This window comes from Theropithecus gelada, chromosome 7b (genome assembly GCF_003255815.1).
Source record: "Theropithecus gelada isolate Dixy chromosome 7b, Tgel_1.0, whole genome shotgun sequence".
NCBI classification, from domain to species: domain Eukaryota; kingdom Metazoa; phylum Chordata; class Mammalia; order Primates; family Cercopithecidae; genus Theropithecus; species Theropithecus gelada.
This window is the reverse complement of record NC_037675.1, coordinates 23,663,398-23,688,890: the sequence shown is the minus strand read 5'-3', so window position 1 is coordinate 23,688,890 and position 25,493 is coordinate 23,663,398. Positions and strand designations below refer to the sequence as shown.

The 25,493-nt window shown below is 41.8% G+C and overlaps 2 long non-coding RNA genes and 7 gene segments (V, D, J or C); 2 read left to right on the top strand and 7 right to left on the bottom strand.

Moving 5' to 3' along the window:
- The window catches only part of LOC112629379, an 881,832-nt gene that overhangs the window by 90,016 nt on the left and 766,323 nt on the right, over positions 1 to 25,493 (bottom strand).
- The window catches only part of LOC112629380, a 766,638-nt gene that overhangs the window by 63,224 nt on the left and 677,921 nt on the right, over positions 1 to 25,493 (bottom strand).
- The window catches only part of LOC112629366, a 772,346-nt gene that overhangs the window by 110,477 nt on the left and 636,376 nt on the right, over positions 1 to 25,493 (bottom strand).
- Positions 1 to 25,493, bottom strand: part of LOC112629369 — a 661,469-nt gene that overhangs the window by 75,465 nt on the left and 560,511 nt on the right.
- LOC112629376 overlaps positions 1 to 25,493 on the bottom strand; it is a 484,771-nt gene that overhangs the window by 59,150 nt on the left and 400,128 nt on the right.
- The window catches only part of LOC112629375, a 451,949-nt gene that overhangs the window by 42,130 nt on the left and 384,326 nt on the right, over positions 1 to 25,493 (bottom strand).
- The window catches only part of LOC112629378, a 416,220-nt gene that overhangs the window by 54,263 nt on the left and 336,464 nt on the right, over positions 1 to 25,493 (bottom strand).
- LOC112629385 overlaps positions 1 to 25,493 on the top strand; it is a 105,789-nt gene that overhangs the window by 42,762 nt on the left and 37,534 nt on the right. The window lies entirely within an intron of this gene.
- On the top strand, positions 8,519 to 23,721 carry LOC112629386. The gene is made up of 2 exons (XR_003120584.1): positions 8,519 to 8,606; positions 22,416 to 23,721. It is a non-coding gene; the product is annotated as an uncharacterized LOC112629386 (long non-coding RNA).

Here is a 25,493-nt window from a genome sequence, read left to right as displayed (position 1 = left end):
CTTCCTTCATTCCTTCCTTCCTTCCTTCCTTCCTTCCTTCCTTCCTTCCTTCCTTCTTCTTTCTTTTTTACAGGTCTCAAACTCCTGGGCTCAAGTGGTCCTCCAGCCTCTGCCTCCCAAAGTGCTGGAATTATAAGCGTGAGCCACCGTGCCTGGCCTCAGTTACAGATTTTTTTTTTTTTTTTTTTTAAACAAGGATCCATTCAAAGACTATGCATTCCATTGTTGTTAAATCTTTTACATCTCTTTAATCTTTAATAGTTCTCCTTCCACTGCTTCCCCTCTACTGCACTTTTTTCCCCCCTTTTCATGACATTGATTATCGGTGAGACTGAACCTGTTCAGTGGAATGTCTCACCTGCTGGATTTGTCTAGATGTTTCTTTGTGGAATCTTTTAATTTGCTTTTCTAACTTCCTGTCTCCTGTTAGAACTAAAGTTTGATTAGTTTTAGTTTATTTATTTCTGTCAGAAATACCGTGTAGGTGATGTTATGCCCTGTATATTGCATCATGTCAAGATGAATATAATGGCTTGATAAAGATGAGTGATCATTAGGATAAGATGGCTACAGATATCTTCACAAAGTTACACATTCCCATTATAGCCAGCAAGTAATCTGAGACTTTAAAATGTTTTAAAACCTTTTTTTTTCTTTTGGCTTGAAATTTTTTTTTGCATGATTTCTTTGTGTGAAGCAGGAAGCTAGTCAATTTCTTCTTTCTGTAACTGTGAATGCCTACACAGTTCTGTCTGCTATGCAAAAATAAATGTTGTAAACTCATCAATGTTGAAAAAGTAATACCTAAAGAGTATTCACTTTTAGAAAGCAAGTAATCTAAGGATGTTATGTTCCATTTCTGCACTAAAAATGAGAATTTCATTCAAGGTGTTATTTCTGTGAATTGTTTCTAGTCCCTGAAAATGGGCTTCTTTGATTTTATTTTGATTGGGTTGATGTATTCTGTCCTTGAAGTCATAAATTCAGTTACTTTGGACAACCTAGGGAGGAGGCCTAGGCATAGTTTTCTTCACCTGTGCATTGTTTGTGCTCTCCTAGACTTAAAAGGAGCAATTGGACATGGTGTGCTAATTGGTGATTGTAATTCCAAGAGAAGGGACTAATCCTCATGTTCTTGAATCAAACTCACATGGGGTCGAGAAGAGTGAAGAAAAACACAGGACTTCTAGGCTCTCAGATCTATGGTATTAACACTGGTTGATCTGAAGTGAACAGAAAAGTGGTTTAGTTCAGAGGGGATATATTTCAAAAATACATAGCTCACTTGGGTGGAGATAGGTTATGTCTTTGCTCTGGGGTGAAGGGACTTCTTGGTGGCATTAGTTAGAGAGGGAGATTCTTTCACTCTCCATAATATTCCCAGTCGCACTAGGGCTGTCACTATCTGTAGGCACCAGCTCAGGATTCATCTCCTCTAAAAGCTTTTCTTTGCTGACTTTATCCAACAAAAACTGTCTCTACCAGCATCTGTTTACCTACTTGTGACTTTCTAGTAACTAGGGTCTTATTTGGAGGAGTGCACTTTTCACCACATCACTGGGCCATTTGGCCCATGCTACCTACTAACAACCTTCATGCCACTGCAACTCCCTCATTCGACAGTTTTTTCATCAGAACAAGGCACATGACCTGTTAGGAATTGGGCATTCAATGTCAGAATTTCACCTTGGGGATCTGCTTCCAGATGGTCCTTAGACCAGAGGTCTAAGGTCTTTGATCACTGGTCTTTCTAAAGACAATGGTCTTTAGAAACACATTATTTTAAAAAGTTGGAACTCTGCAAGGATGCTGTATTCCAATGAAATGGATTCAATTCACAACAAGCTCTTTCTTGAACACTTGCCTTGTACTGGACACTAAGTTCTTTGAAGGAAGGGATTATGTAAGTTAGTTAGATTTGGGTTCAACTTCTTGGTTCATCATATACCTAGTGTGTAGCCTACTATTCAGGTACTCAGTCACGATTAGTCCCAACTCCTTTACTCTTCCATTATATTCTCTTTTCAGTGCCATGGGTATATTTAGTAAATATTGAAATGAGTGGTTGGAATTATTTATCACTGATGTTTTTGGTGATACTTGTTTATGTTCTGAAACTATTGCAGTAGACCAATGTGGAATAAATAGAAAATAGTTGGGACACAGGGGCAATAAAACTCATATATTATTTTCCCATGACACTCAGAGGACTCTTCCAATGCTGAGACCTACATAGCGGATCACAGCTGGGTGTTTTTGAACAAAGGCTTAATGCACTCCAACCTCTGTGGTACGAAGGCACAGTGAAACACATCAGCATAAAAACCCTCTTCTTCCTTTTTCACTTTCCTTGGCACTTTGCCATCACCACCCTCTGACATCCACAATACCTCTGAAACTCCTTTCACCAATGCTGTTATTGTGGTTAAATGCTGTGAAACTCAGGCACAAAATTATTATAATCACACAAATAAATGAGTAAAACACTATCAACCTAAAAAGCGAATGGGTGAAGGACAAATGAAGAAAGTTAATCATTGATTATCAGACTTGAAAAATGTTTTAACTCTCTAGTAATAAAAATGTAAAGTATTAACAAACAATTTTTTGGTTAGATATTTAATTACAGCTTGTGCTCAAAATGGTGACACTCTCAATGTGGGCAAGATGTTGGTAACAATATAAATTGTTTGATTTTTATTGGAAGCCAATTAGTTAATGTCAAAAGAGTAAAAATATTTATATTCTTTTGAACAACTATTTCCACTTTGGGGAATTTACTGTGAGAAAATACTATATCTATTTGAACATGGAGTAAGGTTCATGATCCTCAGAGAAGAAGAAATCCCTTATATTTGATTCCTTACAATAATTATGAAAAACAATGTTACAATGCTTTCACTTAATTATTTTACTTTGAACAGTTAGGTACAGTTTAGTGAGGACACATTGGAATGATCTCAATCAATGCTAGCTCATGGATGCTTATGGCAGTGAGCTGATAGAATTAGTTAAAAAGACGACTAAGTAGTTTAACAGAAACATAGTAACTATTTTTTGGGTCTCCCAGTGCCTTCAAGATTGCAAGTGTTTGATATTGTTTAAACAAATCTACCAAAGGAAATGTTTTGTTGTGGAGATCAAGAATATTCACTTATAGGATAAATGGCAAAACAATGATTCTAATGTTATGTGAGTATGTATTATGTCTCAAAAGTAGGTATTAATAATGTGCTATTGTTCAAACAATTTAGAATTATGTTTCTAAATCTAATGTGCTTCTAAATTTTCAATTTAGCAAAGTGAGTTTCATATACTCTGGAAAAATATTTGAGGATAAAAAAGTGGCTCTAGTGGTGACAAATATGATTTGAAATGCTTAAGAAGAATTTAAAGTTATTTTATGAATTATGAAAAGGAAAAGGCAGTATTCAAAATTGATACATTATCTTACATAATATGTGATTTTAAAATATGCATGTTTAACTGTCTTAATACATTAAAACTCTAAAGTAGAATTGGCTAATTTCTCTATAACCCTAAAGTTTTATATATTCAAGTTGGACAAAATTCTTAATTTGAATCTTCTAATTAAGAAAATAGAAGCTTACTTTATTATATGTTTATATATATATTTATACAAATATAATTGTGTATTTTTATATATACCATTTGAATATCTGCTGTAGTTGCTGCAGTGTTTAGCTTAGGCTATTATCTCTATTAAAATACAATGCTCACCTGTGACCCTCCCCGCCAATCTCAGAAAAGCTAAAGCCTCCCTCCGTTTTCATTACTTAAACATTAGTACGAATTGATTTCAGGTTATTTCTTGAGATTGCATTTTGATGGAAATAGAATGACAGCATATGAAGAATGGGATGTGGAAGAGGGTCCAAATAATCATATACATATATGATGATTTTCAATAGTGAAAAAGTTGTAAGTACAGGTGTGTTCATCACAATAATTTTCATAGTAGGAAAAATGTAGAAGCTGCCTAAACGCTCAACCATGAAGAGAACTGATTGAGTAAACTATAATATACCTCTAGATACAGTACTAACGTAGCTTATTAAAAATATTGATTAGGAAAAATACCAATAACATGGAAAATTGATTATATAATGGATACAAATGTGTATAAGGTGTATGATTACATGTACGGAGTATGTGTAATATATGTGTATGTAATCTACATATACAGAGTACATGTAATATACATATTATACATATATTACATATATGTGTATGTAATCTACATATACAGAGTATATGTAATATACATATTATACATATATTACATATACTCTGTGTATGTAATCATATACATACAGTATATAATGAATCCTAGGAGGGAAAGAGCTCATTGAATTTAGCTCCCAACCAATGTAGACAACATTCCCAGTGTAGTCATTCACTGAACTCATCCACTGACAAGGATGCTTGTTTCACTGCTGAATGGCTATCAACTCTTATAAAGCTATTACTGCTATTGAAATGAAGTATCTTTCCAGACATCTTTTTTTCCTCCATTGGTCCTAATTCTGCTGCAGTGCCTTTCCCCATGGTCAGGCTAATGTTCTCTCTGGTTGTCTGCTCCAGCTGGACTTCTTCCTGGACAAGGGAAAAGAAGTGCCCACTGTGGGAGGCTCCAGACTCTCTGTGTATGATCCACACTGAACCTCCATACGAAGAGAGCACAAACCTCTGTCTTTCATTTTGGGCAGTGTTCCTCAGGCTTGGAAAGTTCTGCTGTGGTTGCTGCATTGTTTAGCTTATGGCTATTATGTCTAGGAAAACACAATGCTCACTTGCGACCCTCCCTGCCAATCTCAGAAAAGCTAAAGCCTTCCTCTGTTTTCATTCCTCAGACATTAGTATGAAGTGATTTCAGGCCATTTCTTGAGATTGCAGTTTGATGGAAATAGAATGAAAACATATGAGGAATGGGATGTGGAGGAGGGTCCAAGAAAACGGCCTAGACAGATGAGGATGGGGAGCCACAGATGACCTACTTCACTGTTTACAATAGGAGGACAGCTGGCAGCTTCCTGAGCTATTGCCAAGACTCTGCATCATTCCAGCCACAGTGAAGCACTTTTGTGTGTGTGTGTGTGTGGATTCTGCAGTAGCACCCCTTGAATTCTCATATTTTCTTTCAGAGCTCTGAAGGAAATACACATCCTAATACTAACGTTGACATTTTCTGAGGAAGTCAGGTTAATATGAATTCACATTATAAATATTCTACATCCACATCATTATTTTTCTCCTTGCACTAACGTTTCTCTCCTTGCACTTCGTCCTCTTTCTTCCTATCTTTCTTAGCTTTACTCAGTAGGCAGTGCCATCAGGGACCACTTTCTTGGGGGAAAAATGTTTAAAAAGTCTGCACACTTAGGGGTAGCCAGGGTACCGTCTCGTACAAATAGTCGCAGCACAAGGACATTCTTGCAAGGACTGGCACAGACTAGTGATGATATCCTGATAAGCAGAATCCCCATTCATATTGTTCTACATGCAGAGAGGGGCCTATCCAGAGTATGACCATGATGTGGGAGTCAGAGTTGTGCAAGGACAGGGTATAGGAAGGCATTATGTCAAAGCTATGGGTAGTGCTGCAGATTTTCCCAGTGTACATGTAAATTTGTAATGCCAACTTTCCAATAATTCCCTTAACTCTGTCTTAGCCTTCTTATGTCTTAGTAGTAATCTCTTAATTTCTAGCATAGTGAATTAAATCCCTGGGGATGCTCTGGAGAAAGTCTCCTAGTCTTTCTCTTTGAACAGTTGTTAAATGATTGATGGGATCATGTATGGGAATATCTAAGAAGCCGGTTCTCATGCCCTGCTCTGGTGGAGGCTTCCTGGGTAGTTGGTGGTTGTGACCCACATCTGTTGTAAATTGGCTCAAAGCCTGCATGTTTTGTTCTCTGAATTGGAAAGGAACTCAAATGTGGGGTGTTAAGGGTACAGGGGACCACAGGATGTGGATATTCTGGGTCTCTGGTGCCTCATAAGGAAGATACATCTGTTGGATCAAGCAGCTGGTGAGAAGACCAAGTCAGCAGTGGGTATGGGCAGTTTCCCAGCACTCAGGCCCCAAGTTGTATAGTTATATCTGACTACTGGTGTCAGGGTGATGGTGTAAATACTGCTGAACAAGGAGATCCTTCCTGCACATGTGATGGAGACCAAATGTCTTTGGGTGTGGAAGCCAAAGAGTCATGGCAGAAATATCCTAACACTTCCTGGCAAGCAATTTATCCAGAGAGAGTCATAGTAGGAAGAAAGCTTTTCCATTGGTTTTCTCATTAAAATAGAGGTTAGTAAATCTTGGTACAAAATTGTCTCCCCTCTACACAGTCAATTGGCATTGATATCTGAATTAATTACTATATCTAGGACAGAGTCTCAATTTTTATCACTGAATTCTGTGTATGCAGAAGCAATGCATAAGAACGGGAAATATATTCAAATGGAACTATAGAGTGATTTAGGACTTGCTTTATACATAGTCTTTGGCATCTTTATGTTGGAGAGGGGAAGGTTTTCGTCTGGAACCACATTCACTTACATCACCTTGGGCCTCCACACTAACACAAGAGTGTGCTGGTTTGTTCTTGGTTATTTCTGAGTAGATGAGGCTTGCCATAAATGCATTGGAGAATGATGTATGGTATTAGGAAGACAAAAGTAGACCACAGAGATGGAGTCGTCTAAAGTGACAGTGCTTTTTTTTTCCATTGAAGGTGTATGATCTGGACATCTCTCATTTACAGTCCACAGAACTGCTGCCCAGGAGCCACAGAGGACCCATATATCCTGGAGAATCTAAGATTCAGTTCTGAGCCTTTACAGGAGCAATATGTTGATAGCTCAACCTTTCCAAAAACAAGTCACAGTGATGAAGTAGCTGGACCTGGATTTACGCAGGAACTCCTGAGTCTTTCGGAGCCAGGCACTTTAAAGGGTCGTAACATCAGTGAAGTTCAGGCTCAGTCTCAAAACGCTGCTCTGGGACAAGCCTCTGAAGAAAATGCTCACAAACGGCGCAAGGTGGTGCTAAATTTCAGACACACATGAGTTTGGGGTGGGACAGAGAAGCAAGCAACAACAACCAAAAAACCCTCCAAAACAGAGTAAGGAGACCTGTTTTATATCACTTCCCTATTGAGATGTAAATGGTCTTAGAATGATCATTGTTGGAGGTATAACGCTCAGGGTGGGAGAAAGTGGGAGGAGAACTAAGAGGTGGGAAATTTGAAGAGAAGCAACACTCTGAGTAGATATTAAAGAGAGTATGATTTTAAAAAATAGAGGCTCAAGGATTAAGAACAGACTGAGATATTTATAAATAAATGATGCAGAAAACACCAAGTGAATGATTGGGTATGAAACAATAACATTTTTTTTTTTTTGACACTGGGCCTTACTTAGTTGTCCAGGCTGGTCTTGTACCCCTGGCTCAAGCAATCCTCCCACCTCAGCCTTCTGAGTAGATTGAGAGTATCTTTTACTGATGTCCTGTTCCAAGGCAGTGCAGGCTTGAGCTCTTTGCTCCTGACAGCTGCCTGGGATAACAGAGAAATGAAGGAGGAAATCTCTTTATAAAGGTTTCTAAAGAAATTTAAAAAATTAACTTGTACATTGAATTTGTAATGGAAGTGAGAACATATAGGAAAGCCCTTTGGGGAGTTAGCTTTAGATGGGAAATACAAGTAAGACAAGGTGCTTACAGAAAAAGTAGAAATTCCATGTTTAATAAAAGGTCAAATTTAACATAGCTTGGAATATATAATTTTCAATCAGAATATTGGTAACAACATTGTAGTAAACTTGGGTCCAGGTACCCTGCACTGAGTAAAAATGGTAGATTCTATTTTGTGTGAGTTCAGTCAAAGAGATGCAGGGGACAATTAGTCCGGTCTCTGCTTCTGTTGTTTAGCAGAGCCTCCAGCCCGGAAGCACACTGAGATGTCTTGTGTTTTTCAGGTCTTTAATTTTTGAATGCTGTACTGTACCCAAGGAACTTGTTTTTTTCCACTCTGCATATGCATGATGTGGGACTCCCATATTGGAGACACAGATGACTTATTGAAAGCCCTGCCTAAGACTTAATTAATATCAGTATTTCAAGTAGCTTGCAAGATTGGATTCTGTGGCTATATACTATACAAGTATAGACTTCCTGGTCTTTTTCTTACTGCCTCCAAATATAACCAGATAATCCTCTGTCTGGTTTCTTGGGAGCCACTTGTATCTTACTTTCTTGCAGGAACATTCTAAAGGGTTCCTTCAGAAAACTTGGGAAAATGTAAGACTAAAGACAAACCACAGCCTGAAGCCCAGGCTGCTGACTTGAGCACAGATGGCAGAATGTTAACAGCCAAGAAATATGAGGTCTTTGGCTCTTTTCCCAGAACTGCCAGGCTAAGACCTTGGCAGAGACTCAACAGGAAACTGAACTCTATTTGCATATCCTTTTATACATGGGAGATTAAAAGCTTCAACCTTGAGTGATCACAGTTTTTGAGAATCATGATGAGGCATTAAAGAGGAGGAGGAGTGTCTCAAGGGAGGTGAGCTGGAGGTGATGCAAGGTAGGTGTGAGGTTAGCCATGACTTTCAGTCCCCTTTGATTAATCATGAGTGTACTTCATTTAGTTCCTTTTTTCGATTTTATCCTTACTGTGTCACATACAGGAATTAGCTAGGCAGGAATCTGTACTCCTACATCTCGGGAATCTTTCATATTTGATCTCCTATGTCCCATGGAGGCTTCCTTCTCTTTCTTGCCAGGCAGAGACCTATAGCTTGTTAATGCTGAAGGAAACTTAGAGACCATCTAATGTGAACTCTTTACTAAACAGATGAGAATCTGAGGTGCAAAGAGGTTAACTGACTTGTCTACAGTCACATACAAAGTGAAGAGTAAGAGTTCTGACACCCAAATGAATTTTTTTCTTTCCAGCAGACTGCTAGCTCTTTTTAGCAGGTGGAAATTTCCTCAGATCTCAGACAGCTTCTTTCCAGTGAGTGATTTGGTGCAGATATCTTGAACTATCTTTCCCCATCAGAACATGCATTTCTGGCAAACAGTGGCTCTCATTCCCTGACTTCTCCTCCCAGTTTCTCTAGATCAGGTCCCTATAATTCTTTAGTGGAAGAAGCCAAAGAACTGGAATGAGACTATCCCTGGAATTCATTTAGAAAAACTTGGTTTTTCTTGGCCAAGTACTACAGTGAAAACTAGCTCCATGTAGACAGCATGGGCAGAATAAGGATGGACAGTTGACTCATCACAGGTCAGTAATTAATATTATAGGTTCCTTTGTAAGGATGGTATAAGATCTCTATTCCTAAACGGATGCATGAATGAAATGTGTCCTAAAGACTAGGGAGGCCCTGTGGGAGAGCATCCATAAAGCTTGGTAAGGCTGCACTTTCTGAAGATTGAGACTCCTTTGTGCAGCTCTTGTCTCAGACATCTGGACTAAGTGTGTTGGAGAAGGTTTGATGTAAAAAATTCATTCATGCAGGACGTGAGGGCTCACGCCTATAATCCTAGCACTTCAGGAGGCTGAGGCAGGAGGATCTCTTGAGCTCAAGAATTTAAGACCAGCCTGAGTAATATAGGAAGATCTCATCTCTACAAAAAAATTAAAAAATGAGCCAGGAACGGTGCTGCACACCTGTAGTCCCAGCTACTCAGGAGGCGGAGGGGAGAGGATCAGTTCAGCCCGGGAGGTTGAGGCTGCAATGAGCCATGGTCATGCCTCTGCACTCGGACCTGGGCAACAGAGTGAGACCCTGTCTCAAAAAAAAAAAAAAAAACAAAAACTCTCCCTGTTACTATTGGTGAAGCTGACACTGACATGCGTCACCTTCATCTCTGCAAATGAAGGGCAATGAGGACGCCGTCTCTTGTTGGGGAGCTAGACCGTCCCATTGATGGTCTTGCCATTGGGACCTTCACTATCATTAGTTCAGGGAAAGGATTTAGAGAGGTTGTGTGGGAAGAACATTCCTGATGAGGTATTTTTATGAAAAGTGCTGATAGGCTCTTTAGATTTCTTGGTTTGGAAAAACACTAGTGGTCATTGGCCATGTTCTCTCCCATTCTGGCTTTTCTGTCTCCTTCTGTCTCCTCTTTTCTGTCTCCTTACAGACCATCGGGTGCTGAAAGGAATGGAGTTAGCATTATTGAGCACCTCCACTTTGTAGTCACTCGGATACTTACTAGCAATTATTTAATTTGATCCTTATAATAACTCTATGAAATTATTATCCTTATTTTATGGATGAGGGAATAGAGGTTTAGAAAAGTTAAAGCAACATTTTTCAAGGTCACAGAACTAGTAAGTGAGGGGTTGTGATTCTAATTTTTTTCTGATTCCAGAGGCTATGCTTTTTTCACTACTAAAAGAACTTATAAAAAACTCACATGTGGCCGGGCACAGTGGCCCACACCTGTAATCGTAACACTTTGGAAAGCCAAGGTGGGTGGATCACCTGAGGTCAGGAGTTCGAGACGATCCTGGCCAACATGGTGAAACCTCATCTTTACTAAAAATGCAAAAAAATAGCTGGGCGTGGTGGTGCACGCCTGTAATCCCAGCTACTCGGGAGGCTGAGGCAGGAGAATCACTTGAACCCGGGAGGCGGAGGTTGCAGTGAGCTGAGATTGTGCCATTGCACTCCAGCCTGGGCAACAAGAGCAATACTCTGTCTCAAGGAGAAAAAAAAAACCAACAAAAACTTAATAGCCCAAATTTGTAAACTTGTTCATTTTAAGACAGGTGAAAGGACCTTGCCAAAGTTAGGGGCAATTTGCAGTTTATTGTTTTTAAATTTGACACACATTAATATTTTTGTGAATGATTAAGGCTATTTATTTTTGTATATCACTTTGCCTACCTGGACTGTATTGCCACCTATTTAAGAGAGGAAAAATGCCTGCTTAAATTGTGCCATGAGACCTTTTGTTAAAACAATGAGAAAATTTTCACGGATCGCAATGACAGGGGAAGATGACAGGAGGTAGCTGTCTGGAAAGTGGAGAACACGCCACTGCCATTTTTCTTTCACTTTGGCATGATCACGTGGTTTAACCTTTCTGTCTTATCTTAGCGCTTGACTTCTAGGACATTGGAGGAAAGAGATAGAAATATAGTATATCACTTTACCTGTCTGCATTATATTGTGTGATGTGGAAAAGTCACTTAATTTCTTCATTCATCGGTTTCTACGTCTTCAACCGAAGAGGTGGAGCCTGATGATAATTGGTTTCTCATTGCTCTGACACTCTGAGTGTGCATATGTGGGGGTGGATATCCTCCATACAGAAAGCATGATGATGGTTTTGATGCTGAGAAATGGACTAGCTATGAACTCAAAGAGTTTACATTGATTCTTACTACAGAGATGGGTTATTGTTCTTGTACCAGTTCTCTAATTTCAACGTACAGAGGCAGCTACACAGGCCTTTGTGTTTTTTTGTGTGCATATTTATGAACTTGGTGCATAAAACGCTTCTTCATTTCTTTAGAAGACTGAGGCAGTTACTCCTTTATTGATCACTCATGATTATAACACAGGTGTTATGCAAACAGAGGGAGGTCTTTATGCCCGAGGAGGCCTTGGCTGTGTCAGAGCTTATGACAACACACACTCAGGTGGTGTCTTCTTGGTACTGTCCCTGGGGCTGCTGACTTTCCTTTTCACTGCCTCTAAGTAAAAATTCTCACTCCTGTCAGGTGGCAGGTAAAGATGGAAACTGACTCTCGGGCCTACCTTAGGCCATGTGATCCCAGCACACCCAGAGGCCCTAGAGGGTGAATCCCTAAAGCTCAGCTAGGGACGGTAAAGGCACTCCAGCCTTCTCCATAGTGGCTCCACAGTCCTCAGGTTTCTCTATGATTGGCTTTTTGAAGAAGCCAGAAGAGAAAAACCATAACCCCACTGAGGTGAACACAGGATTGATTTCAGCTTCACAATTGAGTGAGACAGTTTTTGGGAGGCACATCAACCTGCAGGTATAGATGAAGCTGCAGATTCTTTTCTGGGGCTGCTGGAGTGGAGTCATTTGGGGACCAGTGAGAGAAATGCATCACCTACTTTGTATTCTTACCCCTGTGGCTGGGGAAGAAACACTCTTCAGTTCACAGAATGTGGTCACATGACTAGGGAGAGACTCAAGGCAAAGGGCTCAAAATGCCATGCCCCGTTTTCCGTTTGTCATAATCGGTGCTGTCATCTTCCTGTTCATATTGCAAGTTTTGATCTTTTCAGGACTGCTTCCTTGCCAAACCCTCGTGTCCACTCCCCAACACACTTTGTGCTAATTAATGGCATTTCATCGCTTGGTTTTGAAAAATGAAAGTGTGAACTACTTGTGAAAGAGCTCTTAGCAAGATAAGAAAGAAAAAATGATTCCTTATCTCCCCAACCTACAGAAAAGCTGGTACGATTATGCGTCTTAAGAATGTGCATGAAAATGTTATTTCTAACAGAGGGAGTCCAGCAAACATCCACACGCCAAATATTGGGCTCCCTGCCTGCACGCAGGCCTTTGCTGAAATGTCACCTTCTCATTGTATCCCTTCTTGACAACCTGATTTAAAATTGTAATTTCTCCAAGCCTGCTGACAACCCTCTCTCTCCCCGCCTGTTTTACTCCTCTCCAAGGCAATTATCTCCATCTGACATATATTTTACTTATTTTATTTTGTGTTTATTTCCACTGAAATATAAGCTCCTGAGATTCTGAGAGCTGTGCTTCCATTGTGTCTAGAAAAGCATCTGGCACATACGAGGTACTTAATGAATTGTTACTGAGTGAATGCTGCTATATTCTATGAAAGCAACTTTAATTTCCAAAAGTTTGTACTTTGGGTTTTTTTTTTCTTAATAATTTGTTGCCCTAGTAATATATTTAGACTGACATTTCTTTTTCTGAAAGTTATAAATACTCACGCAATTTTGTCCTTAAGCCAGAAGGATAATTTAAACTTTCCCTATTCTATCATATGCATGCAGGTAAAAAGAAAACTTATGACTGTTAGATTTCTTATTTAAACATGGAGTTTGAGAACCTGGCTTTATTTAAATTAATACAAGCAATTGCATGTTGGCTTGACTTCCTGTGCCCTGTCACTGGGTCTTTTCTCTATCAAGTTGAGCATGCTGGGTGGCACGCTGTTCCACTGGCTGACTGCTGCCTCGGAGCCTTGGGGCATCCAGGGCACGCCTTCGGAGAGTCCCTGCAGTGTTTCACGTACTCGAACGTACGCTGTTATCACTCATAAACATATGCGTTTGTGCATGTGTAAATTGCTAAAAAGCCCAAAAAGACCCAGTGGATTCTGTATTCTTGAAGAATACCGAAATCATTTGGTGGTGGTGGTGATAAAGTGAGAGGGAGTTAGGAATCACTCTTTTGTTTAGGAAGCTGTGTTATTGTGGCTTTTCATTGTGAAATAGCATGCCCCAGCAAGTCTGTTTGGAGAGAAGGTTCGCAAAATTCCTTTGTGAAATAAAACAGAAGTGTTTGGCTTTTTCTTTGACAGCCTCGGACTCAGGGCCGGGGCCCTTGGGACTCAAAAGAGAGAAAAGGTGGAGAAAAGAGAAAGCCCACTATTTTCTTCATTTTGCCCCTGCTAACATCCAATGTACTTAGGAGCCTCGATGTCTGCTCTCCAAGAGTAAGTTATTTTGTGTTCCAGAGTACTCTATAATCAACTCTTCAGAAAATCTTGTTACAGTCAATAGCATTTTTTTAGTGGGTAGATGAGAGCAGAGTCCGCACCAGCCTTGTGCACCACTATGTCCCTGGCATCCAGCTCAGTGCAGGGTACATAGCACTCACTCACATGTATTTCATTCACTCATTCATTTAATACATTTATTGAGTGTCTGTTATGGGCCAAAGTTATTCTAAGTGCTGGAGTTAAAGCAATGAACACAACAGACAAAAACTCATCCCTGCCATCAAGGACCTTGTATTCCAGTGGAGAGCCAGACAACAAAATATAAACAAGTAAAATATGTAGCACGTCAAATAGTGATAAATGCTGTGGAGAAAAACTAAGCAGATATGAGAGATGGTATTTACTGAAAGAATGAATAAAGAGCTCTAACAAAAAAATAAAGCTGTATAATCCTATCATTTCAATGAATATTTTAGGGTAATGTGCTGAATTGAAGAGTAGGAAAGGAGCCTTGATTCTGAGTTTGTTCACCTTGTCACAGAAAATTTATCATTGAGTACGTATTGTTTAAGATACTGCGGTGGACTAAGACCCTAACTAAAGCAGAGACATTTGGTTAGAAATTAATTTCTATTCTTTACACAGTGGCTCCTGCATCTTAATCCACTGCAGTGTTTTCTGGTGCCCATTTGCTCACTTTTGAATGTAGAGAATTGTGGCTGTCAGATCTCAAGCCCCATTGCTGCCTCTGTATAAGTGGTAAGTCAGTGACAATGGAAGAGACAAACTTGCACACTTTGCTTGACAGCAAAGATATATGTGGGTGGTAAAGTCACCAACTCTATGGACCTGACAGAAACCCAGGGAATTTTTCTAGCTCTCATTATGCCGGCCCTGGACCCCTATAGTTTCCACTCCAGGCAAGCCCCTGAGAAGGAGAGGAAAAGGCAGTGAATCCATGAGCACCCCTAGAGACTCTAAGGGAGTCCAACAAGAGACTATCTTTGACAAGCATCAGAAGGAGGGAATATGTGGGCCAGTTTCTCATGTTTCTCATGGTGTACCCTGGGAGAAAAGCTGCCGACCTAGGGGTGGTGCTCAGGAGTGTGACTGGCAATGGGCTGAGGAGTAGCTGTCTTCCTTCAGTCAGGGGAGTGAGCCATCTCGGGAGAACAGCCTGGAAGTCGAAATTGCAATTGGTGTTTTAAAGAAGGGCAGAGGAGGCAGGGGGAAGGAGTTGAAGACCTCACATCCTATCCCTTCTTCTGGAAACTGGCCAAGGAGTCAAGAGCAATCTTTGCATGAACAGAGATGACCAGACTTCACTTACCTGTTCCCAGCCATCCTTTACTTGAGATGTTGCTATAGGTAAGGTATTTCTTTAGTACATCCCACAGCTCCCAGCCCAGTACCCTAGCCAGGACAATCAGGCTTCAAGTCAGATCCAGATCCTGGCTCTGCTTCTGTAAGCAAGCTGTCCAGCCTGTCTGAGGCACAGTATCCTCGCTTCCAAAACAGAAAGGATGATAAAGACCTCACTGAGTTGTCATAGGATAAGTGAGTCCATACCCGTAAAGTGGCTGCATTTTGTTGGTGCTCAGTAATTTAGTTCACTTTCTTCTCAATTATTCTTCCTTGCAGTTTGCTTTTTCTTATAAGTAACATTTATTAAATAGCTACTATAGGCAATGCAATTTATTTACTTTCTATAATTATATATTTTATAACACAGGGAAGGTAGAACTCTTATTATCCCCATTTCATAGATGAAGAGATGCAGATTTTAGAAGACAGTGTGAAGCTTATGTCAGGATCACAAAATCTCAGAGTTAGAAAACACTTGAGAGGTCATTTGGGACCATTGCTCTGTTGTCCTAGTTTTTTGACAGATAGTCATGGAGTATCAGTTTGAACAGGTTTGGTGGTGAGGGCACAGTCCCTGTTGTCCCTTGGTTCTGATACATCCTGGTGGTGGCCATCTCTATGTGTCCCCTGTCTCCCTAAATTACATGCTGTGTCCTCTGGTGCAGCATCAAGAGTCTGAAATCTGTCACCCTGCCTTACTAGCTAAGCTATTTTGGGCAAGTATTTTAGGTTTTCTGTGCCTTAGGGTACTCATTTGTAAAATAAGGACAAGAATAGAAAATGAATACTAGGGTTGCTGTGAAGATTAATCATATAACACACGTTAAGTGCTTAGAATGCTGCCTGGCACATAGTAAGCACTCAACTGATATTAGTTATTAATACAGAAGACATATAGTTCTATGGATTTGTCCAAATATCTTTTCCCCTCCTTCTCCTTAGAGACGTTCTTCCCAGTCTCCGTTACAGGGAGTCACTGGGGGTCTTACTAGGAATCCATCTTGCAGGCATTAGAAAACCATGGCTCCACAACTTTGACATCTGCACAACCAGCTTTCCAGATGTCGTTCTTTTTCCAAATCATTATTTCGAACTGGGAGAAGAATTGTATCCTCTCCATGTTGGAGATGCATTCCACCTTCCTGCCTATCACTTGTTCAAAGAAGGAGACTTAGATTTGAGTGGCAGGCAGTGGGCTTGACGAATTGTGATAGGCCCTCTGTGTAAATACATCTGGGGAAGGCTGGGTCCAAACCCCTTCCAAGATCATGGGGCTCAGAATGCTGTATCTGGATGGCGATTTGGGAACCCATCTTTGTCCAAGGGCAGAGCCAATATCCAGGGCTTGCAGACCATTCAACCAAAGAAGCTGCCAATGGGGTGGGACAGAAAGGTAGAAGGCAGGTTCCAGGCCTATGTTAGGATCAGGCATCAGGTCAGAGTGAGTGAGTTTGGGATGAAGAGTAGAAAAGAGAGATTTTCTGAAGGTTTCGAGCTGTTTGGGGAAATAAATGATAAGAGCTCATGGGGGCAGTCATGACTAAAATGCATGGAACAATGACATATTATAACGTATATATAAAACATGTATTTATATGTATATATGTATTCATATATATATATGAAAGGTCAGGCAGAATCAGGAGAGGAGAGAGGATTGGGAAGACCCTTGGTGAAACAGTGAAAAGCCCTGACTGAAACCAAGTAAGGTGTGGCAAGCCCTGTCAGCCTCCTTGTCCTTCTGTGGAAAACAGGATATTTGACTAGGGGGGTTTGTTGAAGAACATTTTCTGTAGACATTGCCTGAAGTGGTCCAATGAAGCCTAAAAAGTTCATTTTGGGTTTAAACAAATATTTTTACAACCATACTGAGGTATACTTAATATGAAATAAACTGTACACATTTAGAGTACCTAATCTGATGAATTTATGCCTGTACATCTGTGAAACTATCACTGCAATCAAGTCACTGACCATATCTATCACCACACGTTCTTATGAGGCTATTTAATAAGGTAAGTGGTAGATTTTCTAGATAAGGACAGAAGGAAGGCTGATTTCTGCCATAGGTTCAGCCTTGGAGTAGACAGCCCTGTCAATCATCTAAATCTGGAAAAACACATTGTTCAAGATAAAAGTGCAGGTTGAATTGAGCTGTCCAAAGAAGGGTAAGGAAGAGCCAGTGGAAGCAATTTTTCAATGTTTTGTTTCTGACATGTGGAAGTAAAGAGATAGAGAAGAAAGGGAGAGCAAAACACCATATCCAGCTTGGGCCCAGGAGTGCGAGGCTACAGTGAACTATGGTCATGCCACTGCACTCTAACCTGGGTGACAGAACAAGACTCTGTCTCATGAAAAAAACAAACAAAGCAAAACAAAATATCCAGTCAGTAATCATCAAAACAATAGAGCATGTTACAGATGGAGCCTTTCCTTCCATGTTGGGCAAAATGACAGGTAGTTTACATATTTGATCTGAAGGAGGGAGAGGAGCCTCCCCTCATTGCCAGTCCTTTTTCTCTAGAACATGTAAATTCAGAGGCATGTGGCCGGGGAAAAACTGGATGTCACTCATGGTTGTACATGATAAGGTGCCTCCTTAATCTATGCTATACTCTAGGCACTGTGGCTCTGTGGTCAAACCTTTTATGAGCCCTCAAGTAAACTGTCACAGTAGATGCTACAATTCATTCCTTTGGCTCCATCTCCCCTCTCTTCTGTCGCACTGGGGCTGCCTATCTGAGCACCATGGGAGGGCATGTGCAAGCTGAGTGGCTGAACCTGAAAGAAAGGTAGGAACACTAGGTTTCTCTGGTCCCCATTTCCTAAATTATTTGTTCAAGAGAAAATCATGATCTTGTTGGAACTGCTGCTCTACATGGATGGCAATGTCTTTTTTTTTTTTTTTTCCGTCCAGGCTGGAGTGCAGTGGTGTGATCTCGGCTCACTGCAAGCTCCGCCTCCCAGGTTCACGCCATTCTCTTGCCTCAACCTCCTGAGTAGCTGGGACTACAGGCATCCACCACCACACCTGGCCAATTTTTTTTTTCTTTTTTTTTTTGGTATTTTTAGCAGAGACAGGGTTTCACCGTGTTAGCCAGGATGGTCTCGATCTCCTGACCTCGTGATTCTCCTGCCTCAGCTTCCCAAAGTGCTGGGATTACAGGCATGAGCCACCGTGCCCGGCTGGCAATGGTTTTTGAGCTGCTCAGAAGTAGAGCTGCAGCAGGGTGGATGTCACTGGCACAGTAGTAAGACCCTTCATCTCTCTCTGATGGTGCAAGGATCTTAAGTACAGCCTGGTTCTCTTCAGTATCAATGTCACCTTGGAAATTGTCCTTGAAACCAGGGCCATAGATGCCCTTTTCTCGGTATATGAAAGTCATTGTGTTACCTTGGGTCTTCCTGTACCAGTTGATATAGTAGTTACTGATTGCTTCTCCTTTCATGGAGCACTTGAGGGTGGCAGGGTCCCCCACTGACACAATCACTGTTTGGTGTTCAGGCACCAACTCAACAGCTGACATGACTCCTGAGAGAAAAGACACAAGAGACGGGCTCAGTGAGGGCTGGAGGCTGAGACCATTGAGTAAGGAGCGAGGTCCAGGAGTACAGGGTCCTGGGAGACTTGATGCTTCTTTGCTGCTGAGTCTTGCTTGGCCAAAGTTCTGGAGTCTGCCTTACCTGCCCAGAAGAGGGAGAGATGGATGAGGGAGGAGATCCTCTGCATGGCTCACTCAGGGGCAGCTCTGCCTGTCAACCACCTTCTGCCTGGTCCCTCCTCTGAACCAACACACTTGTGAAACACTTGTGACTGAGGAAGTCAGTCCCTATCAGCAGCTGTTTCATTCCCCAGAGAAGCCTAGCTGATCACAGGAGGCTCGCAGTGCCTGCTGCCTGTTAATGGGATGACAGTGCCACCTTCAAGACCAATAGTGTGGTTCAGGTAAGTTAGGCCAACTGAGAGGAGATTAAGGCAGCTTATTTAATTGATGACAAGGTTTCTGCTTCCTGCCCTAGATGTTAAATTTGATATTGTTATTTTAGTTTCAGATTAGATGTACATGTTAGACACTATGTGGTGATGTTAATAGTTAATACCAAGAATAATTATTGACATTTACAACTGTAATCAAAAGAACCATCAAATGAGGAGATCGATAGTATGTGCACAAAGACTGAAGATGTTGTAATGATTGTTGTGTTGACTGCAAACTCCCTCTAGGCAAAGTTGGATAAGGGTGATTTACCCATGTGTTAAAGAGCGATCCAATGAAACATTGTCTTCCAAATGTGAACAAGAGTTTCCCGATCTTTATTGAGCTCATCTATCTTCTTTTCTGAAGGCTTCTTAGTTTACTTGTGTTAAATTACACAAAGCAAAATATTGTAAAAAACTTAGAAACCACCACTACATCCCAACTTATGACGGGCTAAATTTATGTGGACTTCAAAAGAGGGGAGTGTTAGGATTTTTGGGACCTCCACTTTTGAGTTTAAAGGTCAATCTTTGAAATTTTGAAATCAAACAGGTAAATTAACAATGGGAACTAGAGAGTGCAGCAGAAGCTGGGAAGGGGGTCACTTGGTAAGCAAAAAAGCAAGAGCAAAGGTGGCATTCCATATTAGCAAGTGGATGCAGGACTTACATTCACAGATTAGTGGAGGAAAGACTCACTTAAGCTTTCTTAAGTTCCCCAGTGTGACTGGGAACAAAAATTCAGATAGGAGCAGCTCAAGTTTCTTGACCCCATAGTAGTTGCTCTCCCCACCCACCCCTGCCTCACCTCACTTTGCGCAACTGCCCATCCCGCCTACTGCTCTTGGAGGACTGTTAGCAAGTACTCAAGGTGGGCACATTCTTTGATGTTATAAATGGTACAATCAGCACCCCCTCCCCCAGCAGAACACAATGCTGTCTGCTGTCTATAGCTCTTTGAAAGTTGCCGAGGTCAATCTGTTTGGACTTAAACACTTGACCTTTTTCTATCGGGCTGCCTAGTTCTTGGCACATCCTATGAAACCTAGTCATTCTTACTGCATGCCAGACCCTGAGGATTCAGGGTCTGCCGTTGATGAATGGAAGACACGGTCTTTTCTCTCATGCAGCTTATGTTCTAGCATGAGAGTCCGTCATCACTTAATGATTTGCATAGTTTATTCCTCCATTGCAGCTATAAGTATTCTGCAGAAGCAGAAGGATTATGAGAGCATGTTACAGAGGCCAGGTTTGGTCAGGAGGTCAGGGAAGGCTTCCCTGAAGAGGAAGTGGCATTGAAGTTGCAACTGAGTCTGTTTGCCCCTGCACATCCACTCTACTTCCTACTCTAAGAGCCTGACCTTAATTGGCGGCATCCACTGGCTCTCCATCCTATTTTGGCCAATGGAGACACCTTCAGGAGACTGGAGGGAAGGAGAGAGTGCCTTCCTCCACTGGAAGCTATAGCTCCTCTTCCATAGCTGCAGGTTTCAGTAAAGGCTCCTCCCCTACACGCTTCAGGCCTGGCATGGCAGCGGTTCTTTGTTGCCAGCCTTGGGTGTTTCACCACCTTCTTTTTGGTTTCTCATAACCCTTCTGTATTAATTTCCTCTAGCTGCTTTAACAAAGTACCACAAACTAGGTGGTTTAAAACAATATAAATGTTTTGTCTCACAGTTCTGGAAGCTGGAAGTTTGAAATCAAGGTGTCAGCAGGGCCATGCGCCCTCTGAAACCTGTAGGGGAATCCTTCCTAGCCTCTTACTAGATTTTGGTGGTTTGTTGGAAACTCTGATGGTCTTTGGCTTGGCTTGCACCTGCATCACTCCAGTCTCTGCCTGCACTGTCTCGTGGTTTTCTCTCCCCGCGTGTCTTTGTCTTCACTTGGCTGTATTATAGAATGCCAGTCATATTGCATTAGGGGCCTACCATACTCCAGTATGAACTCATTGAAACTAATTACATCTGCAGTGACCGTATTTCCAAATAAGGTCACATTCTAAGGTACTGGGAGTTAAGACTTCAACATATCTTTCCTTGGGGGACACAGTTCAATCCATAATACCTGTCCACCCCTTTGTAAAAGTCCCTTTCATTAAACTCTCTCTAATCACCCCGAGAGTGCCCTGTCTCCTGCTGGGACCCTGCCTGAAACAGGTATGGGGCATGGTTGGGGAAATAACATTCTATGTAACAAATGAGGACATGTATAAAAAAAGCCTTCAGGCAGAAAGACGTAGAGAGGGCTTAAAGCTGTATTAATATCAAAAGAGCAGTTAGCAGGGCTCAAGTAAGCCTGTCTTTCTAGATAATTATTGTTGGACTATCTCAAATTATTTAGGAAGTCATTTTGAAAAGTCCCAAGAATGTGTATTATGTTTATGACTGCGATTTATATTTTCCACTGGTTGGAGGGAATTTTAAGAATTTATTGTTAATGGCCAAAAACAACCTTCCTCTAGGCCTGACTAAGAGAGAGAGCTGGTATGAATGATAAATCAAAGCCAGAGGTAGAAGACAGTACAGGAGAGGACAGGTGATGATGCGGTGGGGGCTTGGGACAGAGTGTGGCTAGTGCTTCACCAGGTCAGGAGCAGTCAGCTTGGCCTGGGTCTGTGGCAGGACAAGATGGAACTTAAACAAAAACACAGCCTGTCTCGGGGTGCCCAGGTGGAAGGCAGAAACATTCACCAGGGCTCTGCCCTCGGACCCAACCCTCCTCCGGCCCTGTGCAGGCTGTGTTCTTTGTGCTCAGTCCCTCCTTCATGTCGAGGCCAGCAATTAGGCCACAGCTTCCTTGGTCCTGCCAAGGGGATGTCTGTCCCTTCATGTGATTTCTAGGAAAAACTAATTTTTTTATACTCTGTAAAATGGGAGAAGATAGCTTATAGGATTTCCGTGAGAAATAGATGAAATTATGCTTGTAAATCCTTGGCTCATTGCTTAACAATGTTAATTTTCTCCTTGTCATACAAATAATGATACCTGAGACTTGAACAGTTAGTAGGAGAGGCAAGAGTGGTTTTGGGGGCTTTATCCATTCTCCCCCATAATCTTTATCTCTCCAGAATGGAAGGTTTCCCATTCTTTGATGTCTTTCCCAATCTTATGTGCTATGAAAATACAGCCTCAAGGCAAGTTCCTGAGGCATCTTTCAACCAGGTTGCTGTCCTTAGCCCCTCCTCTGCAGAAACTCGGAAGCTGCTATTGCATACTGTGTTGTTTGATTTGTAAATGTTGCCTCATGCGTGTGACTTAGTCTGTTCTTATCTCTGGTGTAATCCCCCAAGCACCCGTTGAACCCATACTGGTCTTCAAAAATTCTTATTGAAGTGAAATAATTTCTTCTGCCCACAGGATGTCTGATCTGAAAGCATGTTGTGGTCCGCTACACACAAGAGCAAAAGAAGAGCAGGAAGGAACTCAGTGCCAAGGCTACAGCCACAGGAAGAACAGCAGCTCTTAGGGCTGCAGCTCTAAAGACAGGCCAGGTCATTACAGGAGCGTCTGCTCCCTTAGCCTTGCCAGACAGAGGAGGGTTAAGAAAGGAACTGCCGACCCTGATATGCAAACTGCCACAAGTGCTTCCTGCCTTTCTATCAGCGTCAGATGGCTAGCGATGGATGGTTGTAAAGTGGATATAATTAATATTTTATTTTCAGGGCCACGGTGCTTCTTGGGAGCACCAAGCAAATCAACGAACAGATTAAAGAGTGATGGAGAAAGCCGTGTTTTGGGCCTCATTGGGAACAGAATGGAAGAGTTGAGGGTGGAAGGGACCTTAGCAAGTCTTCTGATCCATGTTTCAACCTTCATTTCCCCATAACCTCAAGGAGAGAGTTGCTTTTCCTGTTCTTCAAATGAGTTCCTTGAATTCACACTCTATTTCTTTGAATTTGCACAGACTGTTGAGGAACAGGCGGCGGGGTCACCCTACCTCTGCTCAGACAAGCCTGGAAGAGAAAAATTTTACATAGAAGACTGGGCTGGAAGAGACCTGGGAACTTGAGAATTCCCACTTCCACACTGCCCACTCTAGTTCTCAAGAGGCAGCTATGCTGCAGTGCAGACCACTGAATTTAGATTCAGGAATCTGGGTTTACATCTCACTCCTCCTCTTACTTGCAAGTCACTTACCACACCAGGCCTCAGTTTCCTGGACAATAAAATGGGGATAACGTTGTCCCATGTGGTTGTTGGTGGTAACAAAATTATGCACACAAGCACGCCTTGTAATCTAAGTTAGACCTGCACTAACCTAGATTAGCTGACCAGGGTGGAGGGTGGGAGGGGCAGGCTTCAGTGTGTGACTTACCTAGAGGCCAAGGAGAGTCACCATGGATAGGGCAGTCCTTGTTAGTCCCCTGCTCTCTCAGTGTGGCTCTGAGAATCTCCAGGAAGAATTGGCTGGTTGAATTCTCAACTCTACCAAGAAAGGTGTGCTGGAGACCAGGGCCATAGAAGTCTTCTTGTTGATGTACGAAAATTAGGAAGCTGTCTCAGGTCCTCTTTACCAGCATATATTGTAATTATTCATCTCCTTCCCTGTCAGTCGGCACTGGAAAATTTTGCTTCTTCTAAAAGGAACAAATGTCTCTAGTTCTTGTTGCTCCAACAAGGTGTCTGGCTTGATTCCTAAAATAAATGAACAAATAAACAAATAGATTGATGCAGAATAAATAAATCAAGGTAAAAGGAAGATAGAGAAATTGAAAAGCCACATCAGAGTATCAGGGACTGGGGTACCAGTGTGGGGACCAGCTTCCTTTTCAGTATTCCCACAAACTCTCCCTGGGACAATTTCATCAGAGGAGTCATTCATTCATTCATTCATGCATCTATTTGGCAAGCGTCCTCTCACTTGAATGGTATTCTCAGTGCTGGGCTGGCTCTGCGGGGAGGACAGTGATTTGGTCTCTCGGGGGCTTGCCAGACCCAGGGAATTACAGGGCCTGTGGTTCTGAGGCTCTGGGGCTGCTCTCAGTTGAGCTGTAGGAGGACAAGAGGGCAGATCTCCCCCAAAGCTTCCCTAGAGGACTGAAGCATTCTGCTCCTGGGACAGTCTCTTGGCCCTTTCTTCCACATCTCAACCTTCAGTGTCTCAGCGACTGGCCTATGTACTCTTGGGCTTACTTGAGGACCTTGAGGAAATGAGTCTAAATCAGCAAATGCTCTGTCCTCAGAGAACAGCCTCATTAGTTGTAAATGCAGTCTGGATTCTTTCTCTTTTTGCTGCACGTGGAAGCGTCTTCCCCCTACAATGAGGCCAAGAGCTTGGCAGGGGTGATGTTGATGTTTAGCTTCAGACGGCTGTTAATGCTTCTTTCCCTCATATTTGTGAATGCTTCTTTCATTTTTTATTGTAATATGCTTATTTTGGATCTTAAATTTATACAGCAATGCAGCTGCTTCCAAGGAGGAAGCCAAAATGCCAATCTTCCATCAGACCAGAGCCTGTAGCCATGGCACAGGATCTAACAAAAAATATTACTGCATTAAATGTAATTTGTAGCAGCAGTTAAGTGCCTGCTGTAGTACTCTGTCCATATCAAGTGCCCTGCAAATGTTAATGCTGGATTAAAGAAAACACAAAACAAAACAAACACAATGGGAAGAAGGAGTAAGTAGAGTGGGCAATGAAAATTAAATGAGAAAAAGCAAAGTTAAAGCATGAAAAAAGGTTTAATGGAGTATTATAGAATTATCTACTGAAAGGATGAAGTAGAACAAACTAAAAATAAAAAGGCAATGTAACAGCTTAGATAAGAGGAATGTAGAGGCAGAGAGAAGCTGGAGAGGTAATTAGGACAATTACCTCCATGCAGTGGTTTTCAATCTTGGCCCCACACCGGGACCACCTGGGGAGTTTTAGGAACTACTGAAGCCTAGGTGCCACCCCCACAGAGGCTGATTTCATTAGTCTGGGGTGGGTTCTGGGCAACAGGATTTTAAAAACTTCCTTAGATAATTCTGATGTACAACCAGGGTTGAAAGTCACTGTGTAACAAAAAGAAGAACTGTAGGACAGTAAAGGCTTATACACTGTTGTACTGAGGGGACAAGGAAGAGGTGCCACCTGTGACCATAGGGCCTGCTGTAGCATCGGGTTCTGCTCCTTGTCCTTTCTCTATGACCAGTGCAGACCTCCAACAGCTTTCCTGCCTGGTGATTGCTCACTTCTTATAAACCAGAGAGCACACGGTTCTCCTTAGGTCAGCACCAACCATCTTCCTGTTCCCTTGATCTCTTTCAACAGTGTTGGGCACTTAGTGGGTGCTTAGTAAATATTCACTAGGTGATATCATACCTGGCATTCTGGGTCCTTCTGTGCTAGATGAAATGGGCTAAATCTGTGTTTTTGGTTCCTCCTCCTAATCCTGCCCTGACTTTTCAGATAGAAATTTTGTCCTATCCAGCTCCCTTCTGAGAGGTAGA